Source organism: Heterocephalus glaber, unplaced genomic scaffold (genome assembly GCF_053883595.1).
Source record: "Heterocephalus glaber isolate CG9 unplaced genomic scaffold, H.glaber_assembly_v1.0 deba00000347, whole genome shotgun sequence".
Taxonomy (NCBI): domain Eukaryota; kingdom Metazoa; phylum Chordata; class Mammalia; order Rodentia; family Bathyergidae; genus Heterocephalus; species Heterocephalus glaber.
This window is the reverse complement of record NW_028258143.1, coordinates 44,828,368-44,854,697: the sequence shown is the minus strand read 5'-3', so window position 1 is coordinate 44,854,697 and position 26,330 is coordinate 44,828,368. Positions and strand designations below refer to the sequence as shown.

Here is a 26,330-nt window from a genome sequence, read left to right as displayed (position 1 = left end):
CTTTTCTCTGTATAAGTTGGTTATTTTAGGTGTTAGTTGTAGCAATGGAAAACTAACACATTCCAGTACAGTACTTGAACTGTACTGCATTTGAATGTACCACCAGCAGTAAATACTGTATATCCAATCACCTTCCAAAAGTTCCAGCTATGATCACATGAGGATTTAGGGAGACATCTGTATATAAACCATAACAAAACACATTCAGTTATGAACTCATCAGTTGGTGAGTACAATGCCCCATGATTCAATCACCTTCCAAACACACTGGGATACATTTAAGGTATAACTATAATATTCTGCATAGTTCTTCCCCCAAAAGGCTCACATCAATCTCATTATGGAAAATGAATTTAGTCCATCTTTATTGAATTTGCCAAAGTCATAACAGTTCCTGAATCACTGAAAAGTCCAAATCAAAAGACTCCTTTGAGACTTAAGGTAAATTCTTCACTGTTGATAGCCTAGAAAAATACAAAAGAAAGTTACTTCCAACATACAATGGTCCAGGGTAAACATTCCCATTCCAAGAACAAAGGAATAGAAATGAATCTGCCCAATGCTAGAACAAAAGCCAGCAGGGCAAGCATTAGATGCTGTAGTGATATGTCCACTCCTGGGGCAAGTTGTGGTGACATGTGAACTCCAAAGGGCTTGAATAGTCTCACCTGTATGGACTTTCTGGTTGCAGCTCACATGATCTCTTTCTTGGGCTGGCTCCACTCAGGTACTGCAGTTTCATCACCCGATATTCCACATTCCTAGCATTTCCAAATTCCTGGTGTCTTCACAATACCTCTGGCTTCATTCTCATAGATTCAAGCACTATCCTTTTAGGGGGTCCTAGCACTGCCAAACATTTGCCTAGATTCCCAGTATTCTGCTACAACCTGGATAGAAGCCTCCATGACCCCAGAGCTCTTATAATCTGTATGCATGCAAAACTAGCATCATCTGGGTGATACTATGGCCTGCTCCCTGTTTGAGCAAGCTGAGTCCACTTGTACCTGTAGCAGCAGCTTCTGAGTGCCTGGATGGCTGAACTTCTGGGCTCACATCTCCAGGTTGACCTGAAAGAGGTAGGGCTCTTTTTTCCTAGAAGTCTTTCACAGAAGTTTAACTTTTTAGACTCTTGAGCCTGGGAAGGGTGAGGTCTGGCCATTTCCTGAGATGCCCTCAAAGAACTCTGATGTAAAGTACTTCTTTTTAATGATAATCATTTTAGCTGTCCCAATTGGACAGGCACTTTCTTTTTGGCCAGACTGCAAATTTTTCAAATCATTTACATCTGCCATTTTTTTCTCTTCTCACTGCAGATCTAGCTAAAAGCAGCCAGTTGTATACATGCCACAGTCTGAATATTGGGGTGTCTTGAAATTTCTTCTCTGAGATTAGTCCACTACCCTTAATCACAGTTTCCCTCAAAGTCTCAAGACATGGGTAAAATGAAGACATGTTCCTCACCATATGTAACATGCGTGGTCTCTAATTCAGTTTCCAATAAAATCCTTATTTCCATCAAGAGTCTGAAACTTCATGAGCCTGGCCTTTACTGTCCACATTTATATCTGCATTCTGACATGAGTTCCAACCAGAATCACCCACCAAGCTTGGTGTATAGCGTTCTAGGGCTTCTCCACCTGGCAACTTGAAACCTTTCCAAACTTCTTTCATAAACCAATTCCAAAGGCTTCTAAACCACGTGGTCAGGTAACAATCTTACTTTTTTTTTTTTTTTTTTTTTTTTTTACCAATTATCTGTATTAACTTTCCCATTGCTCATCACAATACCTGAAACCTGCAACTTAAAGTGAGCAGGTTTAATTTTGGCTCCTGGTTTTAAGAGGATTCAGTCCTAGTTGGTTGACTTCAAGGAAGAAATGGCATAGTGGAAATGCATGGTGGAAGACAGCTGCTCACCCCATGGTGGCTAGGAAGCTGATAGATATAGGAGAAACCAGGGATAATAATACACCCTTCCAGATTATACTCCCAGTGACTCAACTCCTTTGACCAGCCCCCTCCCCTCCCCCAATAGCACATTCAACTATGAATTCATAAGTAGATCAATACACTGTTGAGGTGAGCAATCCCATGATTCAATCATCTTCTAAACACATGAGATTTTGGGGGGATGTTTTAGATATAAATTATAACACCAAACATATGGTGGAAATATAAGTAAAAAATCCATTTAAAGGACTGGGGATTTAGCTCAGTGGCATTGCATCTGTCTTGCAAGTGCAAGGTCCTAAGTTCATTCCCTGGTACCTCCCCCCAAAATCCATTTAATACATCTAAAACATGTTGCACATCATAGTTTACCAATATGGTATACTGTAGAGCATGGGTTGTTTACTTTCATGATTGCCTGGCTAATAGGGAGGTGTAGCTTACTTCTATTGCAGATAGCTAAGTTAGATAGAAATTATTATAAGGCAGTTAGACAAAGCTGGGCCCTCAGCATAGAAAAATAATTGAGGCACATTCACTTGTCAGCATTATAAAAAAAAGAGGTACTACTTCCCCTAGAGATAAATAGCAATTATTGATATTTTAAACAGACATCAATCTCCTTAGTCCATTTCTTTCTGGAAATTCCTTATACGTGCCTTGTTTTCCCATTTCATCCTCATTTAATCAATATCACCTGGGTAACTGTACTTGAAATCTTATTGATTGATCATGGTTTTGTCCCACCTTATGCCCACCTTGTAATTTTCCATTGGGTCTTATCCTTTTGTCTCAACTTGTACCCACCTCACCTCATGGCTTTGCTCAATAAAACACTGTTGAAAAGCATGGTGGGTGGGCAACCCACTTTCCGGTCCCTCTTCTGTCTCTCTTAAACAGAAGCTATCTTTCTCTCAGTAAACTTTTCCTAATCTTAACCTCTGTTGTTCTTAGAATTCATTCTTTGCTTTTAGAGAACACAAACTGGTGTTTCAGATATCTAGCAGGTTTGGGAGTTACATATATTCTCTTTACATCACTTCCACTGCCAACCATCATGAGAGTGTATCTCATCACAATACTGCATGCTAGGAAAAGACCAAAATTCAAAACTCAACGTATGCTTTGTATTTAATGTATACCCCGCACATTATAAACTCATAACATCAAAAGTTTGGGACCTACTATATAGAAAAATAAAAGAGCACTGTAATAGCTGAAATTTAAGTCATGTAATTAATTGACTATTTTTAATTCAATCTACTATCACTACAATTGCTAGTAACACAATTCATAATTTTATTAAGTCTGAAACTTGGCTTAACATACTATTTCTACATGTTTTATAGTAATATTTTTCATGAAACCCACTGTCCATAAGTATTGCCTAGACTTAGCCAATAAGTTTTATTTAAGAGGAAAAGCCAGGTAAAATAAACCAGGTTTTACGTAGCATTATAAAAAGGGGGTTTTAAAAGTCAAGGGTCACAAAAACTTTTGCCCAGCTCATCAAATTAGCCTTGGCCTAATCCATATTTACAAACTTACTTCCTTCTAGCTATTTTCATCATCTTCTATCGTTAAACCAAGACAGTGGTTCTCAGTCTTGAGACTAGCAGAAATAACCCCTTGAGAGAAGTAATAACTACCTACTTTTCTGACCACAACTTCTCTGTCTACTTTGAGGCGTCTTCTTCCTTCTGCCCTCTAGATGTTCCTGCCTGAGGCTTATTCAAGTCTTTATTTTTGTTACCTTTGCCTCGGATAATCTCATTTACTCCATGATTTCAATCATTGCCTCTCTGCAGAAGGATCCCAAAGAGGTAATGGTAGCTAAAACTTTCCGAGCTGGAGGTTCACATTCCAACTGCCTGCTGCTCATCTACATTTGGATATCCTACAAGCATTGCAGACTTAATGTTTACAGTACCAAAAGCCTAAACTTCCCCTATTGTAAATTTAAATCCTGCATTCTGTTAATGCTTCATTCCCCTCTCTACATCTTCTTGAAGCTCAGAGCTATTTTAATCCTCCCTTTCCTTTTCTGCTTTAGTCCCTCTGTACTATTGCCACATGCACTATTTTCAATAGCTTATTTATTCTGAATTGAGGAACATGTCAACATGAATCATCATTCTAAAGGGTGTTCAAACATTCCTTAAACACTTTTGTTTCTGATCATATATAAAAGAATGTTAAAATTTCTTAGTCTGATTTTCAAAAGTTTAAACTTTGCTCATCATTCTAAAATGTATAGCTTACACACTAATGATGACCTTTATCACTGTACTTAATATTTTCCTCATGTAGCATATGGATCCTGCTACTTCAAATTTACTATTTTAATATTTCCTATTTATAGACTGACATTCTATACAACCTTCAAAACCTAGCTCAAATTATGCCTTTTTTAAGTTTTACTTGGAAGTTTCAGCTTCCTATGATTGCTATTCTAATGGGAACAATGATGTAATGGAAAGGGTATGAACTTCGGAATTTTATAAGGTTGGATTCCAGTCACTCTACTAGGTTTGTGATAAAAAGAAAGCTATTTAGCTACTTTTAAATCTTGGCTTTCTCACCTATAAAATAAGAATAATACAGCTTACCAAGAAGTTGAAGGGGAACTCTATAGCATGATTGATGTCACTAGGAGAGAGCCAGTAGAGTGGTATTGAGTGTGGATCTGATACTTTAAAAAAAGGGTAATGAACAAGATAAATATAGTTTCTGCCTTCCTGCGGCTAACACCTCAGGCCAGTCTAGTCCTCTACTGCAGCTTCAAAAACTTGACTTAGAATTGTTTAGATTAATAAATATGACTCTTGACTTTGACAACTTTGGGACTGATATATGAAAGAAAAACAATTCCTTGGTATACTGAAAATGTAACTGTCAAACAAATTGAATACTCTACACTGATCTAGCTAAGTAGCCATAATGAGAAGATGATTCAAATATTTGATGAACTCAGGCCTTATAGCAAGATGGGTTGAACTCTAAAACAGAAAGATAGACTTTCTTCATAAACAAATGAAGAAAAAGACATAGCATATGAAATATCAAGCACAGATGCCTTGAAATGATCTTCTATTTTCTTTGACTTCCTGAAGAATTTGTGGAAAAGGTTACCAAACACTCCTATCAATCTTAAAGGGAGAGAGATGGACATGCTTACCACAGATCTCTGCACAAAGTGATATCTCATGGTGAAGCTGGCAACGTTGCTGAGAGGTAAATTTTGAGAAAGATTTATGAACCTTTATGTGACAAAAGGAAATCATAGAGTAAGAAAGAATGAACTTGACAGAATCTCTGCTATTAAATAAAATAGCAGCTCAGAGTCAAAGACCAGCTTTCAGTGTCAAGGAAAAAGAAATGTCATTATTTCCACATGTATTTTTAAATTGTGTATTGTACTTCTATAAAAGTGTGTGTTTGTTAATATATAATTTAAATTTCTTGAGGCTGAGACAAGGCTATTAGAACACCATACCCTATAGACAATATACTCTGACTTGATGCTTAAGAAAAGAATGAATTATCCATTTTATCCCTAAACAAAAAGCATACATAATATTTAGGCATTACCTGCATATTAGATAAGCTCCCTTATTATATAGCTATTTAGGGTTGAAAAGGGTCATGTGAAATGCAGACCTTATATGACATATGACTTAAAAGAGTACTAGTTTGGAACCAGAGGGTTGAGATTTTATCTCTAGTTTGCTTCTATCCCTCTGATATTCAAGTGTCAAAAGAGAAATCCCTAAGACACACTGGCTAGACATGAATAGAAGAAAAAGATAAAAAAGCAAGAAAGCCTTTAACAAAATAATGTTTTCTCATTGTGCAGATCATGTAACCCCTCACAAACCTGAAGAGTACACAGTAATCATTATATGTTCTTAATGGTTCTTGTTAATGTCCATCTGTCCATCTCTAGGTTTATTCTAAAAAGGATTTGAGGTGGTTTATACAAAAACAGCAAAATAACAGTAAAAATAACAGAACAGCAAAAATTTACAGAAGGAAGCCAAGGTCAATGTAGAGGACAAGGAAAAAAATAAACTGAAGCAAAGGGTATTATTCATCTACAGAATGCAGGATTTAGGGATCTGTATATTTGCGATAAATGGGGTAAAATAACAACATTGAGTTTTTTTACATAAGTGTTTGAATTTTTCAGGTATATTATGTTTCCTTGGAAGATTCAACTTCCTTAGAACATGAAGCCAAAAGAGAATCTGGAGAGAAGGAGGAATATATTAGCATTTCTTTAGGTACACTGTCCTATTTCCTTAGGTCTAACAACATGGCACATTGCTGATTTAAAACAGTTGCTTGAGATAATTGATTCCTGAAGAATATTCTTTAAGGGCATTTTTATTTCTATTTTATCTTGCTACTATCTCAGTCTTTTTGTTTTTGCATTTTATCTATTTAAAATCTAATCCTGGTGCTCCTTTAAGATATTCATCAAAGGCTATTTACTTCTTGGATTTATTGGCATTGCTCTTTAAAATATGAGATACCTAATTTGTTCATATTCCCCCCCCCACACACAAAAAATCAATGAGAACAGAACTATATCCAGCTAATAAAAGTAATAAAGGTTGAGATATCAAATAGCTCCACTTACATTTTCATATTAAAATTTGGTGGAAGGATCATGAAGAGCCATCTGGAGCTTAGAGGCCTAAGAACATGCAGTTTGGATTTAATAAAGGCAGGCATACACAAGTATGCTGAGAAGGAGCCAGTAAAAGTTGTACAGCCTGGATTGGAGAATAAAGCTCACTCCCTGGGGAAGTGTGTGGTTTTCTTTTCAATTTAAAAAATAATTTTCTACTGCTTATAGCTCATCAAAGTGTCAGGCTGACAATTTTGGGAGCCTCAAATTTCTTCACACAACACAAGAATGGTTCAGGAGGAAGAAAATTTACAAACTCACTAACATACTTAATATTACCAAGGCTTAAGGGGCTTAATTAGGGCATTATAGGAATTCATACAAATGTTAAAGTTTTTAGATGAATCAGACTGAGCATTTGACATTTGTATCAAGAGAAGAATGAATAAATTCATAAGAGGTGCAGGTAGCTTTCCCGGTCAAACTTATTATTGATCCTAGAAATTACATTTTATTAGGCTCAAATATTATTTAAAATGGCCATTTGTGAGGTAGGACTTTCAACATATGACAATTAATGTAATCTCCATAGATCATGTTCCATTAATACAAGACCTTCACCAGTTGACCATAAGAAGTAGGTTAAGTCTTTAGAAGACCCAGAGTATAGCTTTGATTCATCTTTAGATGAGGCAACACAGATTCCTAGTGATTCCACAAATTGAACAGAAACATCCTTTCTTGTGATAGCCAACCTGACTCCATTTTGTGCCTCATCACTTTTCCCCCCATTTCACGTAAAGTCGAGCAATTCTGGGTGGTTGCCTCCTCCTTCTCCCTTGGGAGTCCCCTCAGTTGATGCCACCATATCCCATTTGGTAGAGCAGTCTGGAACTGTATGTTATCTTTATGACTTTCCTATTTGGTAGAGCAGTCTGGAGTCATATGTTATACTTATGACCTTGTAACAGATCCTCTGCACCTGTATGTTTCAACTAAACTGTGTGAAACTTCCCCTGACCCCCACTAACTTAGCAAATTCCTACTCCTGTGAAATTCTGCTTGCACTCCCCCTTTCCCCAAGCCCTCCCCAACTAGAACAGCCACTTAAAAGAAACCCACAAGCTGCTTTTCATCACTGACAGTTTTTGAGCATGAACTGCTCTTGATTGCTGGCAATAAAAGAACTCAAATTTGGCTCAGAGTGTGGTGATTCTCTAGAATCTCTCACAATTTAGTATAACATTCTAAAGGAAGCTAGTATCATGCAAAGGTTTCTAATGATTTCTAAAAATTATTTTGCAAGTTAATGTCAGGCAAACAATAAAAATAAATAACCAAGGAGCAGGGATTTAGCTCAGTGGCACTGTGCCTGCCTAGCAAATGCAAGGTCCTAAGTCCAATCCCCGGTACCAAAAAAATAATAAATAAATAACCAAGTGCTCAAAAAGACAACATGACATAAATGAAATCCAGCAGAAAAGGTAGACAACAGAAAAAGACAGGAGCGTCAAATGTTGGAACTCTCAGACATATATTCTAATTGACACCTTATTCTTTTCAAGAAGATGAGACAAAATTAAGAATTTCAGCAGTTCTTTAGAAGCTAAAAATAGAATAATTAAAATTATGTACCAGTGAATAAGTTTATTAATCTCTCAGACTCAATTGAAGAAAGGTATGTGAGAAAAAAACCACCTAAAATTAAGGACGGGAAATAAAAAAGTTGGTAATACTCAAGAAAAGATAAAAATATAAGAAGGACAGAGCAGTAAAGTCTAAAATATGTATAATTGGAAAAGGAAAATTTGAGAAAAAAGGGAGATGAACTATTTAAAGAGATAATGGCTGAAAACATTGGTAAACTGACAAAAATATTGTCAAAGACTCAAGAAGACATAAACTTCAAGAATAACAAAAAGAAATCTGCAGTAGATGCATCACAGTAAAACTAATAAAAAACTCAAGAAAAAGGATATCATAGGTAGGGGGGCAACTTACTTTCACAACAAATGACAGACTGAAATTTGATTTCCCCATATAAGCAATAATGCCGGAGCAACAGAAAGATAGATTCAAAGTGTAAAAAGGAAGTAGCATCAGCCAATAACTCTATACCCAACAAAGAGTTATTTAAATAAGAAGGTGAGAAGTAAAATCATTAGACAAGACCCAGGAGATTTTCATAATAAAAACACTCAAAGCTCAGGAATAGATGGGGACTTTTTCAGGGCCTCTCGATCTCGGACTCTGTGAGACATGTGGCCTCCCAACACCTGCAAGGGTGTCTACAGGTGTACACTCATGAGGGTGTCCTATGGATCCAAATCCTTTCAGCAGAGGCAACTGGAGCCAGAGAGCCATTGCTATGAGCTTGGGAAGATGGCACAGTGGTGAGCAGCAGAGAGAGGGCCTCTCTGAGGCATGCTGTTTTTGAAAATTGAAGCCCACTGGGAGAGTGAAGACAGAGAGGTCCACAGAAATTGGTGAGTTGCTGGGGCTAGCACTCCCTACGGAACCTGGACCTGCTTCAGGCAGCCCAAACCTGCAGTAGAACTTTGTACAGTTATAACCCACAGAAGGTCAGGGAGCTCAATTCTGGCCTCACAGCCAGAAACCAATCTGAATCTCACTGGACTATAGCTCGTTCACTGAGATTAAGTGACTCAGCTCTGCATGCTGTTGCCCATATTGTATATCAGCAATAGCAGAGTCACACCTCAAAGGGGACTTTCCTTCTTTCTTTCTTTCTTTCTTTCTTTCTTTCTTTCTTTCTTTCTTTCTTTCTTTCTTTCTTTCTCTCTCTCTCTTTCTTTCTTCTTTCTCTTTTTCTTCTTCATTTCTTGCCTTTCTTGTTCCTGTTTTTGTCCTATTCTGTTATTTTCTTGATTGTTCTTATTGTTAAAAGTGTGAATACAGTTTCTAGTTTTCCTGTTGCTGTTTGTTCTCTTGTTTCCGTTCTTTCCTTCTCTCTTTTCCTCCTGTCTTCACCAGTTTCCCAAAGTTTGCATGAACCTCTTATACCCTCTAGCCCTACTTCTAACCTCTCCTTCTATCTCTCTATCCCTCCAACTCCTCCTAAGTCTTCTTCCCAGAGGGTAAAGCTGCTATTTTGAAGGGCTTACTAGCTGTAAACTTATTTCTGGTTGATCCTTGATTTTGATATATAACTACAAGTCTAGTTTATACAGCTAAAGGTATCACAACAATAGCTACCACAATTTGTCATTTTCTAAGTTGTGTTTGATGCTATTGTTCTTGCTGATTGAATTACTTTGGCCAAGATGACATGATTGTTCTAGTCAGTTGTCTTTACTGGTATACCAAGATGGAGATTAATTAAACGCCATTACAGACTCAAAACCCAAAGGCCAACTACACCAGGAGGACAATCCAAGAATTAGCCATTTCCTAAGGGCCCTAAATACTAGCAATAAAGATAAGCAATAAGCAATTTAAAAGTAGCAAATTAAATCAAAAACTTCGACAATAACAAAAAAATAGAAATGAGAAGACACCTAAACAAGATGCAAGCCCAGACTCCTAGATCACCAAAGGGAAATCCAGGGGGTGAGATGGAATAATCTGAAACTCAACCACCTGGACACCCTGAACTCACAAAGAAGGAGGATCTGGAAAAAATGAAATCAGAAATAATTTCTCAGATAACAGAGATGGTGACCATAGTGAATAACTCTAGAAAAGACACAGATAAAAAATAGAGGAGCTCAGGAACAATGGAATTCCAGCATAAGAAAGAAATGGAATCCATAAAACAGATTCAAACAGATATCCAGGAGATTAAAAACTCCATTGAAAGTTGATGCAGCAGAATGATCCAATGTGAGGAGAGAATATCATATATAGAAGACAGCATTGTAGTTAGTGACCAGGAAAGGAAAGATTTCTTTAAAAAAGCAAGGGACCATGAGAAATCAATCCAGCAGCTGCTAGATGATGCAAATAAGAGTAACATAAGATGGATGGGAATCAATGAAAAAACAGGAGATAGTGCAAATGACATAAAAATAAAAATGATTCACAGAAGTAATGGCAGAAAACTTCCCAAGCAAGGGAGAAGAATTTGACATACGGACAAGTGAGGCATATAGGACTCCAACTAGCAATGATAAAAAAAAAAGATCTAAACCTAGGTATATAATAGTCAAGATTCCAGAAACTCAACAGAAGAACAAAATATTACAAGCAGTTAGAGAAAAGAAACAAATCACATACAAAGGAAAGCCCATGGGAATCACAGCAGACTTCTTAACACAAACCCTCAGGTCAAGAAGAGCCTGGAGTGAAGTATTTCAAGCCCTAAAAGAAAACAACCTCCAACCCAGACTGATGTACCCTGCAAAACTATCTTTCAATATCAATGGAGAAATAAGATGCTTTCATGACAAAGAACATGTGAGGAACTTCATGAATACCAAACTAGCACTCCAAAATATTTTAAACAATATCCTAGGAAAAGACAGTGAGGGTCACAACCATATGAAGTCCAACAGAATGAATCCATCAGGCAAGACAAGAAATTAAATGCAAAAGGGGTGTGGGGGGGAATCCAACAACAGGAAAAGGCATGACAAAGATAAGTCAATACATATAAGTTATAACCATCAATGTTAATGCTTTCAATTCTCCAATCAAAAGAAATAGACTGGCAGAATGGATCAAGAAGTAAGATCCAACAATATGCTGCATACAAGAAACACACTTAATTCAAAAAGAAATTCATAGATGGAAAGTTAAATGATGGAAAATGATGCTCCATGTGACAAGAACCCCCCCAAAAGCAGGGGTAGCTATCCTATTTGCAGACAACTCAAACCAAGACTAATTAAGAGAGACAAAGGAAGTCACTACATCCTCATAAAGGGAATAATCCAAGAGGAAGAGATGTGCACCAAATACTAGGGCACCAAACTATCTAAAACAAATATAAAGGGACATGAAAAACAAAATAAGCACTAATACAATAGTAGTAGGGGACCTCAGTACCCCACCATCACAGACAGATCAACTAGACAAAAAAATCAGCAACAAAATACTAGAACTCAACCAAACTCTTGAACAAAAAGACTTAACAGATGTTTACAGAGTGTTCCACTCCACAAAATCAGAATACACATTCTTTTCAGCTGCACACGGGTCATTCTCCAAAATAGACCACATACTTGCTCATAGAACATGTTTAAGTAAATGCAAAGGAATTGAAGTTATCACCTTATTGATCATAGTGCAATGAAATTGGAGATCAACAGCAAAAGAAACTGCAAAAGTTTCATAAAAACATAGAAATTGAACAATATCCTCGAGAACAACCAATGGGTCACAGAGGAAATTAAAGAAAAAATTTGACAGTTTCTACAATTAAATGCCAATGCCAGTACAACATATCAGAATTTGTGGGTCCCAATGAAAGCAGTCTTACCAGGGAAATTCATAGCAGTGAATACTCACGTTAGAAAAACAGAGCGAGCTCAAAAAAACAATGTAATGCTGAACCTCAAGCTTCTAGAAAAAGAAGAGCAAGACAAACCCAAAGCTCATACAAGGGAGGAAATTATAAAGATCAGAGCAGAAATTAATGCAATGGAGACTAAGAGAATGATATAAAAAAATCACTGAAGCAAAGGGTTGGTTCTTTGAGAAAATAATTGACAAACCCTTAGCCAGCCTTACCAGAAAAACAAAAGGTCCAAATCCATGCAATTAGGAATGAAAAGGGTGAAATTACAACAGACCCAGCAGAAATCCAGAGGATCAACAATAGCTACTTTGAGAACCTATATGCCAATAAGATAGAAAACACAGAAGAAATGGTCAGATTCCTAGATATATATGAATTACCAAAGTTGAATGAAGAAGACCTAAAAATTCTAAACAACCCAATATCAATCAACGAAATTTAAAACGTATTTAAAAACTTACCAACGAAGAAAAGCCCGGGACCTGATAGCTTCACTGCTGAATTCTACAAGACATTTAGAGAGGAACTACTGCCACTACTGTTTAAACTCTTCAATGAAATTGAAAGGGAAACAGTACTCTAGAATTCACTCCTGGAAGCAAGCATCACTTTGATCCCCAAAGCAGAGAAAGACTCAACCAAAAAAGAGAACTATAGGTCAATCTCATTAATGAACATAGATGCAAAAATCCTAATAAGATACTGGCAAATAGAATGCAGAAGATCGTCAAGAAGATCATACACCCTGATCAAGTGGGATTCATCCCAGGGATTCAGGGATGGTTCAACACATGCAAATCAATAAATGTAATACACTATATCAATAGAGCCAAGGACAAAACACATATGATAATCTCAATAGATGCAGAAAAAGCATTCAACAAAATTCAACGTACATTCATGATAAAAACCCTACAAAAAATTGGAATAGATGGTGTCTACCTCAAACTGATAAAAGCCATCTATGAAAAACCAACAGCCAATATCATAGTAAATGGTCAAAAACTGAAATCCTTCCCACTCAAATCAGGAACAAGACAAGGATGTCCACTATCACTACTCCTGTTCAATACAGTTTTGGAAACATTAGCCACGGCAATTAGACAAGAGAAAGAAATAAAAGGAATAAAGATAGGAAATGAAGAAGTCAAACTGTCATTATTTGGAGATGACATAATACTCTAATAGAAGACCCCAAGAACTCCACCAAAAGTCTTCTAGACTTAATAACCAAATTCAGTAGAGTAGCTGGTCAACACACAAAAATCAATAGCTTTCCTCTACATGAACAACAGACTCACTGAGAGAGAAATAGGGCAAACAATTCCTTTCACAGGGGCATCCAAAAAACTGAATACTTAGGAATCAATCTAACAACAACAACAAAAAAGACTTCTACTCTGAAAACTACAGCACTCCCAAACAAGAGATTATAGAGGATATCAGAAAATGGGAAGACATCCCTTGCTCCTGGGTAGGAAGAACCAATATAGTGAAAATGGCCATACTTCCAAAACTGCTATATAGATTCAATGCAATCCCAATTGAAATTCCAGCAGAATACTTCATAGAACTAGAGAAAACAATCCAAAAATTCATTTGGAACCAGAAGAGACCTAAAGTAGCGAAAGCAATTCTAGGCAACAAAGACAATGCCCAACTTGAAACTACACTATCAAGCTACTCTGATAAAAACAGCATGATACTGACAAAGAGAGAGACATAAGGATCAATAGAACAGATTATATGATGCAGAAACAACTCCAGCCACACTCAGCCACCTCATCTTTTTTTGGTACTGGGGATTGAACTTGGGACCTTGTGCTTGTGAGGCAGGCAGTGGAACCACTGAGCTAAATCCCCAGCCCACCACCTCATCTTTGACAAAGGAGCCAAACACCCTCACTGGAGGAAAGACAGCCTCTTCAATAAATGGTGCTGGAAAAATTGGGCTTTGACATGCCAAAGATTAAAACTAGACCTATATCTCTCACCATGCACTTAAGGAAAATTGAAATGGATCAACATTCTAAATATTAAAACAGAAACAATAAACTTTCTGGAAGAGAGGTTAGGTAGAACTCTTGACACTGGTGTAGGAAAAGACTTTATGAACAAAACCTCAGTTGCATGGGGACTATCACAAAGAATCAACAACTGGAATATCATCTTAGTAAAAAGGATCGCACAGCAAGAGAAACCACCAACAGTGTGAAGAGACAACTCACAATTTGGGAAAAATATTTTACTAGCTTTTTCTCAGAAAAAGGTCTACTATCTAGAATATATAAAGAACTTAAAAATATCAAACCTCCTAAATTTAAAGATGCAGTCCAAAAATGTGCATCTGAATTGAACATACATTTCTTAGACAAAGAAGTAGAAACAGCAAATAAACATATGAAAAAAATGTTCAATATCACGGTCATTCTAGAGATGCAAATGAAAAGAACACTGAGATTCCTCCTTACTCTAGAAAGAATGGCTGTTATGAAGAAATCAACCAATAATAAATGGTGGTGGGGTTGTGGGGAGAAAAGAACCCTTCTCCACTGCTGGAGGGAGTGTAAACTGGTGCAACCACTGTCGAAATCAGTATGGAGATACCTCAAAAAACTAGGATTAGAGGTCCCATTTGACCCAGTTATTCCCCTGCTCGGTATCTTCCCCAAAGAGTTAAAAGCATCATACCATAATGATATGTGCACACACCCATGTTTATAGCAGCACAGTTTGTAATCATTAAATCTTGAAAATAGCCCAAATGCCCATCAACTGGTGACTGGATAAAGATGTTTTGTTTTTTTTGTTTTTTTTTAAAAAAAGATGGAGTACTACACAGCCATAAAGAATGAAAAACCTGCCAGGTGTTGTGGTGGATGCCTATAATCCCAGCACTTGGGAGACTGCGGCAGGAGGATTGCTGTGAGTTTGAGGCTAGTCTGGGCTCCATAGTGAGTTTGAGGCCAGCCTGAACTACACAGCAAGACCCTGTCTCAAAAAACTAAAAAGCAAAAAGAAAAACCTATTTGTGCCATATTCACTTAAAATGCTAGAAAAAAGTCAGTGTATCCTTTATTTTTTATTTTTTCCCATTAAGTTTATTGGTACATTTTAGGTATAAAATAGAGTTACATTCATCGTTGGGATCTTGTACCATTACATGAGTATCTTGGTTCTTATTTTTTTCCCCTTCCCCTGCCCCCCCCCCCCGCTCCACCCTTCCCTATTTGCAAAGGCTTTGTTTCCATTTTTTTCCTTTTCTCATATTTTTTCTTTTCCCTTCTTTCCTTTCCCCTACCCCTCCCACTTCCCCCACTCCTTTAGACCTTTTCTTCCTATTACACAATATTAATTATACATTTTTAAATCACAATACCAAAATTTAGAGGACATTACTACAGATTTTATAGAATTTAAAGGATATAGAAAGCATATTACAAAAATCTTTTTCGAAATAAATTTGACAACTTCTAAGAAGTACTTTGGAAGACAAATTAATGAAACTGACTCTGGAGGAAATATAAAATTTGAATAGCACCTATTAAAGAAAGTATATTCCTAGCTTGAAAAACAACCTATATGACAACAACAGGCTCATATACATTTTAACTCATAAATTATATCAAACATTTAAAGCAGAAGAAAGAAGGAACACTTCTCCCCTCATTTTAGGAAATCAACATTGTGCTAATCCTAAAACTGGATAAAGATAATAGAAGAAAAAGTTAGGAACACAGATAAAAATTTGTTTAAAAAACAAACTATTAGAAGTCAGATCTGGCAGTATGTAGAAAGTGGTTTTGTTATAGGGATGGAAGTGTTGGTTCAGCATTGGAAGATCCACTCCCAAAAGTCATCATTTTAACAGAGGAAAGGAAAAAGCCATATGATCCCGTCACTAGTTGGAGAAAAAGTATTGGACTAAATTCTACAGCTGTTCATGGTAAAAGCTATCAGGAGACTAGAAGTAGAACAGAACCTTCTCAACAGATTCAAGACATGTACTCCATACTTCCAGTGAGAATGCCTTATATGAATGGAGAAGACACAATGCTTTCTCCTTAAGGTGGGGAACAAGGGCAGATATGCTTACTCTTTATCTGTCCATTAAACTTTGAAACCTAGGCCCAACCAAAATGGTCTGGCAATAAAATGACACAATTAGGATGGGATTGGCAAGGTAGAAGCAAAATCTTTATATGTAGATGAAATGATCATCTACAGAGAAAAAACTAAGAAATCTCTAGGAGCCCCTAGAACTTGTATTTGAATTTAGCAGGATTAGAAAACACAAGGGAGATAAAAAATTCAGATTTATGTATACTTGCTATAAATGAAGAATTGGATATTGAAATTTAAAGGTTATGTATGAGTACAAAGGAACTAGAAAAGTTAAAACAAAACATAACAAAACAGTGTTGGAAGAAGTTTAGTACCTAATTTTAAGACTTCTAAAGCTACAGTAATCAAGGCAGTGTTGGTATAAGGAAAGACATATAGATCATTGGAATAAAACAGGGAATCTAGAAATAGAACCACACATATATGTTCCACTGAGTTTTGAAAGATTATTTAACATTAACATTTTATAGAATATAAACTCAATTCAAGAGCCAAGGCAGAGATAGTGTTTTCAGGAAATGGCACTAGAACACCTGGTATCCTTATATAAAATATTAACCTCAACCCTTTATTTCCATACATAAAAATAACTTGAAGGGATCTATGAACCTAAATATGAAAGCCTAAAAGGATAAAACTTTAAGAAGAAATTATAAGGGAAAATATTTATGAATTCAGGCAAGAACTACCTGGGATACAAAAAATGATGTATAAAAGAAAAAAACTGATAAATGAGATTCCATCAAAATTTAGAACTTTAAATGACATCATTAAAATGAAAAGTAGTCCTTAAACAGACCATATTTACAGTGCATATAACCTATGACCAGAATATATAAAGAACTCTTACAGCTCATTAATAGACAATCCAATTAAAATGTAGACATAAGAAGATGATAAATAGCCAGTACAGCACAAGGAAAGGTGTGCAACTCTAGAATCAGAAAAATACTAATCAGTACAATAACAAGATTGAATTATACACTCATTAGGGAGATGAAGTTAAAAGTTTTAAAAGCCTTGTCACGACTCTTTCTTTTTCTTGGATTCTCTCCCTTTGCATTTAATTTGTCACACCCAATGGACTCATTTTGCTGGGCTTCCTGGGGTTGTGATCCTCATTGTCTTTTCCTAGGGTATTGTCTAAAATTTTTTGGAGTGCTGGTTTGGTATTCATGAAGTTCCCGAGGTGCTCTTTATCATGAAAGTATCTTATTTCTCCCTCAATTTTGAAAGATAGTTTTGCAGGGTACATCAATCTGGGTTGGAGGCTGTTTTCCTTTAGGGCTTGAAACACATACTCCAAGGTCTTCTTGCCTTGAGGGTTTGCATTGAGAAGTCTGCTGTGATTCTGATGGGCTTTCCTTTGTACGCGATTTGTTTCTTTTCTCTCACTGCTTGTAGAATTTTGTTCTTCTGTTGGGTTTCTGGAATCCTAACTATGATATGCCTATGTGTAGATTTTTTTGATCAAGGCTAGCTGGAGTCCTATATGCCTCACTTATCTGTATGTCAAGTTCTTTTCCCCTGCTTGGGAAGTTTTCTACCATCACTTCTGTGAGCAGTCTTTTTATGTCAGCTGCACTCTCTCCTGTTTCTTCATTGACTCCAGTCAGTTTTATGTTATTCTTCTTTGCATCGTCTAGCAGGTGCTGGATTGATTTCTCCTATTCCCTTACAATTTTAAAGCAATTTTTCTTTTCTTGGTCACTAATTGCAATCTTATCTTCTATATCTGAAATTCTATCCTCACATTGGTTCATTCTTCTGCACAGACTTTCGATGGAGTTTTTAATCTCCTGGAAATCTGTTTGCATCTGTTTTATGGATTCCATTTGTTTCCTATGTTGGGATTCCATCATGTTCCTCAGGTCCTCTATTTTTTTATGTGTCCTCTCTAGATTTATTAATCATGTCTTGCACTATGAGCACCATCTTTGTTGTCATCTGAGAAATTATTTCTGATTTTGTTTTTCCCAGATCCTCTTTTGTTGCCAGTTCAGAGTGTCCAGGTGGTTGAATATCAGATTGTTCCATCTCGTTTCCCTTTGGGGTTGTTGTAGGTGATCCAGAAGTCTGTTTTTGAGGCTTGTTTACATGTCTTCTCATTTCCACAGTGTGTGTGGGGGGGTGCTTCTGGTGCCCACCTGGGTCACTTTCTCTGCCCTAGGAGTGTGGGATGGCGGCAGGGGAGCTTCCTTCTGGGTGCTGGGACAGGCTCAGCTTCTCTCAGTGTATCCTTTTTGATGAGTTGTGGGCCTCTATGGTAGGGAGGCCTGTGAGAAACCAGAGAATAACAGTACTTCCTGTCAGCTGATTACTTTTGATCATTTTAGGGAATTTTCTGGTATCAACAGTAATGATTACATCACAGCAAAAGACCAGATATGAAACAAAACCAGCAGTTTTAGTAAGCAGAGATTGCTAGAATTCCAATATGTAAAAAGTTCTTTCTGTTCATTAATTTTCCAGATACCCCATGTTTTTAAAGTAGTAATATTCTCCATGGAACATGAATCACTTAAAATATGTAACAGTGGGGCCTGGGATTTAGTTCAATGGTTTTGCCACCTGCTGCGCAAGTTCCAGGACCCGAGTTCGATCTCTGGTACCAAAAAACAAAAACAAAAACAAAACAAACAAAACAAAACAAAAACAAAAATATGTAACAGTGTGCTAATTCAAAATTAGCTGTAAATTAGTATGTGCTAAACAAATTGAGTGATACCATTTTTGTAAAGCTGTTCACATGAATAATAAATACTATTAATGAGAAAAAAGAATGATAAACTAGAGACATTTTATAGCTAAATGGATGCACATTGAGGCCATACTCTTAAGTGAAATAAATAGGACACACATGTGTAAGCACTGAATAGTTTCTCTGTGTAAGAAACTGAAAGTGTAAATGAGGACCAAAATGTATAATAGATAATGTAAAATATGCAGAAAAGGTCCAGAGGGGAAGGTGAAGGGGAAATGTGTGTGTGTCGGGGGGGGGGTGTTAAAGGAAAGCAAAGAAGGGAAAGGAAAAATATGAGAAAAGGGAAAAAATGGAAATAAAGTCTTTGTAAAGAGGGAGTGGGGGAGGGGTTGAAGGGAGGGCAGGGGAATGGGGAAAAATAAGAACCAAGATATATCATGTACAGGCACAAATTCCCAATGATAAATGTCATCATGCTGTATACCTAAAATGTAACAATAAACAATGAATTTTTTTTAAAAGAAGGGAACTTTTTCAGCTTTATAAAGAATATTTATGAAATATCAGTAGCTGATAACACACTTAGTGCTGAAAGACTGAATATTTTTCTCAAGTTCAGAAACAAGACAATTATATTTGTTTTGATGACATCCATTCAACATTATACTGTAGGTTCCAACTGAGGCAATTATTAAATAAATAGTTAGCTAACAGACTTCTACAGTGGACATGAAGAACTGAAACTGTCTCTTTGCAGGTGACATGGTCTTGTATTTAGAAAACTACAAGAAATCACTAAACATTAATAACAGAAAAAGAAAATTATTAGAACTGCTGAGATCAGCACAGTTGCAGAATACAAAATCAGTGTATAAAAATAATTAGTTTTATTTCTATGAGCTAATGATGAATAATACAAAAATTAAATTTAAGAAAGTTATTACTTTCACAATGATATAAAAAGAACAAAATAATATACCTAGAAATAAATTTAAAGAAAATAGTATGACATTTAAAACTTGAAAATTACAATAAGATACTGAAAGAAACTCAAAAGAGACCTAAATAAGTAGAAAGATACTCCATGTTCAAGGATTGGAAGACTTAATATCATTTTCAGAGGGTAATGTTCTGCAACCCAAACCACAGGTTCAGTGCAATTTCTACCAAATCCTCATCTAGCTCCTTTGCATTAATTGATCAGTTGATCCTAAAATTCATGAGGAAATTCAAGGGCACTAGAGTGGTTTAAAGAATTCTTTTTAAAAAAAGTATTAGTAGTACATGTTTGCAGTGTACAATGACTACATTAACTGTGGGAACTGGTGTATGTCCATGTCTTAATCATATTTACGTCCCTTTCCTCTCCTCTCCTGACCCCCATTCTCCATCTCTTGGTCTCCTTCCCACTTGCAACAGGTTTGAACAATCTTGAAATGGAAGGACAAAAAAGAAAAGCTCACAGTTCTTGATTTCAATATTTCAAAACTAACTGCAAAAGTACAAAAATAAAAATAATATGGAATGGCATAAGAATAGATATAGATTGACAGACTAGAATTGAGAACATAGAAATCAACTTTATGTTTATGTTAAGTTAATTTCTGGCAGAAGTAGAAGAAATTAGAAGGGAAAAATTGTGTTTTCAATAGATAATGCTGTGGAAGCTGGATATTCACATGAAGAACAATGAAGTTAGGTCCTTTATTACAAACTATAATATAAAAATATTAAGCAAAAGGTATCATAGAATTAAATGTAAGAGCTAAACTACAAAATTCTTAGAAAAAGATGTAGGAGTAAATCTCTGTGACTTAGGCTTAGGACAAGGATTTGTTAGGTAGGACACCAAAATCACAAGTATCAAAAGAGAAAAATAAGTTGTACTTCATCAAAATTAAAATATTTGTGATTCAAAGATATTGTAAAGAAACTGAAAAGGAAAATCTTGAAGTGAGGGAAAATATTTGCAAGTCATAAATCTGATGGGGGACTTGTATCTGTAATGTATAATGAATAAAGTTAATAAAAATATAAATGATTCGACTAAAAATGTGCAAAAGATCTCTATAGACATTTCTCAAAAGAAGATGTACAAGTGTTAAGAGGCATGTGAAAAGATGCTCAACATCATTAGCCATCTGGAAACTGCAAGTAGAAACCATAGGCGGGAAGCTGGGCATAGTGGTACATACCTATAATCCCAGCTACTCTGGAGGTTGAGGCAAGAGGATGGCAAGTTCAAAGCCAAACTGGGCAATTCAATGAGATTCTGTCTCAATATAAAATAGATGACTAAGTGAATGAATGGATGAATAAATAAAAATACATAAATAGGGCTGTGATGCAGCTCAGTGGTAAAGCACCTGCCTAGCATGTGGGAAGCCCTAGGTTTCAGTGTGCACACTCTGGAAAAGAATGCAGCAGTACTTCAAATGATGAAGCAGAGTCACCACATAACCTGGCAATTCCATATGACAACATATGTTCTTATGAAAACTGGTATGCAAATATTCATTGGGGGCACTCTTCACAATAGTCAAAAGGTGGAAGCGATCCAAATGTCTGTCAACTAATGAAAGGATAAGGAAATGTATGTACATACAAAATATATTCTTCAGTCACTCATGCAACAAACAGCATACAGGGCATAAGCACTGGTACAACTCTGAGCCTCATTCCCCATGGGGTTACACACAGAGGGTCAAGGAACATTGCACATGCAGTTGATTGCACTGAAGAAGAAACATGACCAGGAAAGGAAGATGAAAAGAGAACAAATCTCTCAACTTCATATTCTACCCTCTGTTCAATCTCTTGCTGGCACCTTTTATTGAACAAACCAAACCACAAGTGAGAGAGCAAGGAAGTACTGTGATGTAACTCACTAAGTAGATCTTCTTGGGGCCTAGGGCAAGGTTGAGAGGGATGGAAAGTAGATCTGATGGAACAAATGGATCCAAAGGGGCGGGGAATAATACAAAAAAGACAAGTAACAACTAATCCAAAAAAAGACAAATAAGGGGAATGAGAACAGAGAACTGTATGGGCAAGGAGATATCATTCAATGGGATAGTGTATTTAAACCAAAATGTCTGAGAGCTTCCATTAAAAGCAATGACTATCTGATTGGATGCAAGACCTAATAAAGAGCCTAAGCATGTTTCATTTACAAAAGATACTTTCAAAACACAAAGATACAAAACTATTGAAAGTGAAAAGTATTGACAAAGGTGTACAACAAAACATCAACCAAACAGTACTCAGATCAGCCAAAGACTCAAAGGGAAAAAGTTAGGAGAGATGAAAGACACCTCAAAATGTTAAATGCTTCAATTTGCCAAGGAAACTCAATAATTCTAAATTTATAAAGTACACTAAAATTTAGCCTCAGAATATAGCCTTAAAATCCATAAAGCAAAAACAGAACACATAGAGCAAAATTAAATAAATAAATCCACAATCCTAGTGGGGGATTTTAATATAACATCTCTCAGGAAAGGACAGAACAAGCAAATAAAAACTTAGTAAGAATGTAGATAATTTAAACAACATAGTTATTGTATTTTACCTAATAATACATACAATAAATCAAACAACTGCAGGAAACATCTTTTCAAGCACACCCAAAATATAAAAATTGATCATGGCTGGGCCACAAAACAACTTTCAACAAATTTTAAAGAACTGAAATAATTTAGAATATATTCTGTGATAACAAGGTAATTAAATATTATATAAAAAACAAAAGAATGATAACTTGAACAACCTCTAAGACAATGAACACTATAAAATGTTCTAAAAATGTTCTGAATTGAATAATAATGGAAACATAACATATTAAAGCTTGAAGGATAACAGTCATACCTGGAGGCAAATATATGTCTTTAAATGTAAATATTAGAAAATAAGGAGTGCTAAACACCAATGAGCTAGAAGCATCCATGTAAAAGTTCAAGGGGAAAAGAAAAAGGAGTAGCAAATAAACCAAGGAAAATGGAAGAAGAGATAAGAATATGATAAAAAATTAACAAAATAGAATGCAAAAGGAAAACAAAGTCATTCTTCAAGAAGCTTAAAACATTCATAAACTTTGCCCAATATTACCAAGAAAAAAGGAAGGTATAAATACTCAATGTCTGGAATAGGGAATGGAGCAGAACAATGAATCCCTCAGATATTAAAAATTTAAAAGGGAGGACAAACAATTTTCTGCCAGAACACTTAAAATTTTAGACAGAGATAAATTCCCCCAAAAGTGTTACTTGTCAAAACTGCCAGTACTTGTCAAAACAGACAAGAATTCTGAACAGTCCTATAGCCCTTAAAGATATTGTGTCATTTATTAAACTTTCCCACAAAGAAAATTACAAAGTACTTTACAAGTACACTTTAACTATTGAGGAAGAAATAATAAAATTTTCAAGGAAAAAAAGAGAACATTCCCTATTTCTCAAGAGACTACAATAATCCTACACTAGCATCTCATAAGAAAAGATTAAGAGAAAGAAAAAAATATAGGCCTACCTCATTCATGAAACTTGGTGCACAAACTTGTAAACAAAATACCAGCCAACTTATTAAAAATACATTAAAATGAGTAATATTTATAAATATAAACTCAATTTACCATTTAAAAATCAACATAATTCTTTACTTTTAAAGAATGAAGGAGAACAACTATATAATCAACTTGGCAGAGGCAGAAAACTAGTTCAACTATATTTGATATTAAAATTCTTAGCAAATAAGAAAAATAAGGACAGCCACCTTCCTTATCTGATGAAGAGTATGATAACTGTATGATAATACTATATTTAGTATCTATCCTTTAGAATTCAAGAATAAAACCAGAATATGTGGTATTGACACTTACATGTAAAATTTTTCTCCAATTTTAGGCAGTGTAGTAAGACCAGAAAAAGATATAATAGTGTAAGCAAGAATAGGAAAGATAAATAAAACTGCCATTATTCAGATAATATGGTTGCATATATAAAAAACTTTAAAATATTTATAGGTAAATTTTTAGAGTTAATATAGAAAAGCACCTATGTGAATAAAGATATACAGAAATCAATTGATTTCCTTATTATAAGAAATGATAGACAATCAAATTTTTAAAAAATTATCCAAAACAGTGTTCAACTATCATGTACCTAAGTACATGGCTTAAAATAAATACGCAAGTTATCTACATAGAGAATCATAAAGCATTACTGCCAGAAATTAAAGACTCAAGCAAATAGAAGGAAATGACAATTACTTGTGTTGAGACTTTAACAAAAAATATTATCTCTCCCTAAAGTAATTTACAATACAATGCAGTCAAAACCTCAGCAAGTCCTTGTAAAAATATAGAAGCTAATTTTAAAATTAAGACAATCTACAACAGGATGAAAATTTTTCTCTACTCAATATTAAGGCTTGTTATAAATCATAGCAATTAGATCAATGTGATATTGGCATAAATATTGATAAATTAATAGAAAGAGCTCAGAACAGACCTATGTATAGATGAATAATTGAATTTGACAAAGGAGGCACTTGCAAAGTTGTAAGGGAAGGATGGTATTTTTAGTGGATGAGACATTACCTGTTTATATGGAAAAAAAGCAACTTCTACTCTTTCATACCTTTGAATCATAAAAAAATGAATCTCAGATGGATCACATTTAAGTGTTAAAGGAAAAACAATAAGTTTCTAGAATATACAGGGAAAATTTCTAATTAGAATAGAGGGGCTGGGATTTAGCTCAGTGGTGCCGCTGGCTGCAACGTCTTGAGTTTGATCCCAGTATCAAACCAAACCAAACCAAACAAAACACCCCCCGATAAATTTGGCTATATTTTATTTAAAAACTTATTATCAGAAGATACCATTTACAATAAGGCCAGAATGGGAGAAGATATTTAGAAGACATAACCAACAAAGAGCTAGTAACTAGAATATAAAAAAGAACTCTAAATGAATTTTAAAAGGATAATCATAAAAATGGGCAAAAGATTTGAACTGCTACTTATAAAAAGAGGATGTCCAAATGACAAATAATCCCAAGAAAAAGTACACAATTTTAGTTATGAAAAAGTCAAATTCCACAATGAGATTATGCTATGCAGTCACCAGAATATCTGCTCTGAAAATTCTAATGCTATGCTAAGTGTCAAGGATGTAAAGAACCGGGAAGGTTATGAATTTTGTTTGCTTTTATTTACATTTTATTATTGTTATTAGTAACAATAATGGACATAGGATAACAAAAGGAAAATTCAGGATAATTTCTTCCTTATGAATTGAAACATGTGTGTATACAAACATATTCTCTATGTGAGCTACTTTCTCCCTACATTCTGTCCTACAAGAGTCTGTACAGTTATACAACACAGTCCACAGAACAATGTGAACAGTTGATATCACAACACAGGCAAGAGACCCCAATCATGAAAAAAATCTCAGGGAGATTCTTGATCTAGATTACCAGCTTCTCCACACTAAGTGTACTTGTGGTTTCATCCTCTTCATTTGACCCAAAATATCCTGGAAGGTCCAGCATTCTCTGCTCAGCCTCACTGAGGCCAAATGATGTATTGTTGTAGAAGGCAAACTCAGGATGGGCCAGGAAGCTCTGACATTTGTCTTTTCTAAATTGAGAAGGGTTCAGTGGACTGACGCTCTGGTAACCATCTTTGGGGCAGATGGGGGAAGACTGCAGGAAGCTTATGAATTGCTGGTGGTGATGAAAATTGGTAAGTCAACTTGGGAAACTTGAAGTATGTACTAAAGCGGAGTGTACACATACTATGACTGCACATGCCACTCCTACATGTGTACCTTCCAGAAATGCGTGCACAAGTGCAACAAGATAAGTGTACAAAATCTGTTGTGTTCAGGAATAGATACTTATAGACTATGAATGTAAAGAAGGATTTAATTACTATAAAAACCTGATTTAGAGGGGCATCTAGAGAGCTGACCATAATCCATTTCATGATATGACCTGGCTGTTTTCACTGTGGTAAGTCATCATGTTTTTTTGTCTGTGAACTTTTTTGTATGTGTGTTGCCTTTTACTATATAGAGGGTTATTGATTTGCTGAGAGGAAAGGGGGGTTAAGGAAGACATGCGCATGTTCCTTGGGGTTAAATGGCTGTGGTTTCTGGGGAAAGGCAGGACAGGGAGATGCAAAGGGACAGAAAAGACCCACCATGGGGGAAGGGCCAGGAAACAAACTGCTTCCTTTGTAATTTTACAGGCTCAAGTCCAAAGGGAAGAGAGCCACCCAGGGGAGTGGTATTGCTCTTTGGTACAATGTTTCTGCTTAATGTTGCAGACATCTTGGTCAGGTTATTATGGTTACCGTAATAATTTCTCAGTAATTTCCTGTGTAGGCCTGACAGTATCCTGTACCTTTTATACTGCACAGTCTTCTATTTA

At 35.7% G+C, this 26,330-nt stretch overlaps 1 long non-coding RNA gene across 1 annotated transcript in view; it reads right to left on the bottom strand.

Annotated features, from left to right (window-relative positions):
• Nucleotides 1-15,262, bottom strand: part of LOC147829941 (uncharacterized) — a 60,153-nt gene extending 44,891 nt beyond the window's left edge. The window contains exon 1 of the long non-coding RNA XR_015446747.1: nucleotides 12,527-15,262. This is a non-coding gene — a long non-coding RNA (uncharacterized LOC147829941). The remainder of the gene's footprint in view (nucleotides 1-12,526) is intronic.
• Nucleotides 15,263-26,330: the final 11,068 nt, after the last annotated feature.